This window comes from Labrus mixtus, chromosome 20, assembly GCF_963584025.1.
Source record: "Labrus mixtus chromosome 20, fLabMix1.1, whole genome shotgun sequence".
NCBI lineage: Eukaryota > Metazoa > Chordata > Actinopteri > Labriformes > Labridae > Labrus > Labrus mixtus.
In genome coordinates this window covers 23,420,380-23,422,879 of record NC_083631.1, presented here as the reverse complement: position 1 = coordinate 23,422,879, position 2,500 = coordinate 23,420,380, and the positions used below count along the sequence as shown (strand labels likewise).

At 46.0% G+C, this 2,500-nt stretch overlaps 1 protein-coding gene across 2 annotated transcripts in view; it reads right to left on the bottom strand.

The window, feature by feature from the left end:
* LOC132954346 (microtubule-associated serine/threonine-protein kinase 1-like) overlaps positions 1–2,500 on the bottom strand; it is a 47,771-nt gene that overhangs the window by 35,316 nt on the left and 9,955 nt on the right. The gene's annotated exons all lie outside the window — the stretch shown is intronic.

Here is a 2,500-nt window from a genome sequence, read left to right as displayed (position 1 = left end):
CGCTGCTGTTAGCTTAGCATCGACCCGCCTCCACACCACAGACGAGCCAATTATCAGGTTAACCTTCACATAAAGATTTTCTATGTGTGTGAGTGAACACGGGGGGGGGGGGCTGCTGCTGGTGGTGACCTCCTGTGCAGCATGAAATATCTTTTACAGTGAGGCTGCCTCTTTTACAGAGACAGAGCTCCCTGCAGCAGAGAGGTCAAAGTGTTACTGGTCCCCATGAGGAGAAGTCTGTCAGCTACCTCCAGAGGAGACGACCACGGTCAAAACATAGAAGTACAAGTAGCAACCCAATAATGGATCATTTCTTGTTTTTGATTTCCAAAACTTGTAAGAAACTCCTGCAGACAGACGAGGTTCCTCGCGTTACGCTGCGATTGGCCTGCATGTCTCCAGGGTTTGCGCGCTAACAGAGATAAATCCATCTTCACAAGGACGACTGAATGTTCACCCTATTGATCCCTCTTCACTTTGTCCTCCATCGATCAGGTCATCGACCCCGAGCTGTCACACACACGGAGAAGATGGTTAACAAGAGCCCGAGGCATTACGGAGGCTTCTCCATGATGAGGAGGGTTAACTTTAACTAACAAGCCTCGATTACTGACCACTGTTAGGGACGTTTTCTAAGCTGCTAAAGAGACGATCACTGAACCTGAGGCGGGGTCACAGATGCAGCCAATAACCGCTGTCTCCAGTTAAAAGACAGAGAACCGAACTGGACATGGCACGTTTCTGCTCGTGGAGCTTATTAGAAACATGCAGAGGCTTTTTAGGTCGGGTACAATCACTTCTATCTGAACCACTTCTCTTGCTGCTTCCATTGCTGCAACACCTGTTGACCTGATAACTGCTCTCATATCTGACAAACAGAGGGGCGTCCAAAACGGCCTTGTGGGGGTGTTTTGGACGCCTACCTTCTCTGGTCCAAACAAATCCAGAGCATTCAGGAGCAGAATCTAAAGTTAGAAGGAGGACATACTGGCTGCTGCATGTTTCCTTCATGTCTGAATCACTACATATCTTACAGATCAGCGGTTGCAATTGGATTAGATGTAACAATGCCTACATGCATTCTCCCTGATAAATGAATAAATAAATAAATGAAGGGCAGGGAAATGGTGAAATAATCCTGATTTGTCTGATTCTGATTGATTTGAACATCAAAGACATTAAACAGCACTGAGCGTCTTATCTGAAGCAGAAGGAAATAAGGAAGAAGGCCACTATGTGAGTACGTCAAATCAGCTGAATTATGTTTTAAAAAATCTAAACAGTTATTATAGCTGTTTATTATCTGAATCCAGACCTGGAGACGTCTGCTCACTGTCTGTGTGATGTCTCTCTGTGGAGCTCTTTTATGTTCGGGGGTGTCTAGACATTAAAAGAACCAGTTGGCACATTAATCAAAGCAGTCCTCTGCTGGGGCCTGAAGTAATAAGTAGGAACCTTTAATATGACGCTTTAAGTAAAAAAAACAACACTAAATCTGCAGGACTGCAGATAATTGATCCCGGTCCTGCTGCGGCTTTTTATTAAATCCTCGTGTGGCACAGCTTTTATTAACACCCACAATAAAAACCATTAAATGATTACCCAGTCATTGTCAACGACATATTATAATTCTGGTGACATATCGGATGAATTTCTCTTCATAATCCTGAACTTTAATTTGCAAAAAGGTCAGAAAGTGACAACTCAATTTCACCATGTTAATACACCACCGCCGCCATCCTCCTCCGACGCCATGCTCACGTTTAAGAGCAGGACTGCTGTTAGGATGTTTTACTGCCGTGCTCGAGGTTTTATGTTAAATAAACTCAGACGTTCTGACATAATGATCACAATGATTAAAAAGATGTGTTTGAGATTGGAAAGTGGAGAGAGAGTCGATATTACGGCTGTCTGGTGCGAGGGACTTCTTGAGTCAGGGGGCAGAGCGGGTGAAGGCTCTGGACCCCATGGTGGTCCGGTGGTCAGGACCTGAGAGAAGACCTGAGAGTGATTAACGGAGGGCGTTCTGGAGACGGCAGTTGAAGCTTCTGGATGGACTTGAGAGGGAGAGCGAGGAGAAGGGAGCTGCTGTAATCAAAGCAGGATGTAACCAGGGTGTTGACGAGGATGGTGGTACTGTTGGGTGTGAGGGACGGGCCGAGGCGATTAATGTTGCATCGATGGAAATAAGCGGACCGGGTGACATTATTGATGTGAGCTTGGAATGATGGTGTGCTGTCCAGGATGATGCTCAGACCCTTGACCTGGGGGAGGGAGAAACTGAGGAGAGATCAATAGTGAGTGGAAACTGTCAAGTTTTGAAAAAGTGGATTTGGTGCCGATGCGGAGAACCTCGTTGTTTAATTTGAGTAAGTTGCAGGAGAACCAGGATTTGATTTCCTGCTGTAGGTAATCAGACAGGGAAGGAGGCGGGAGGGAGGAGGTGGGCTGGGTGTTGTCCGGGATAGATATTTAATTCACAGAAGATATGGCCAAGAGG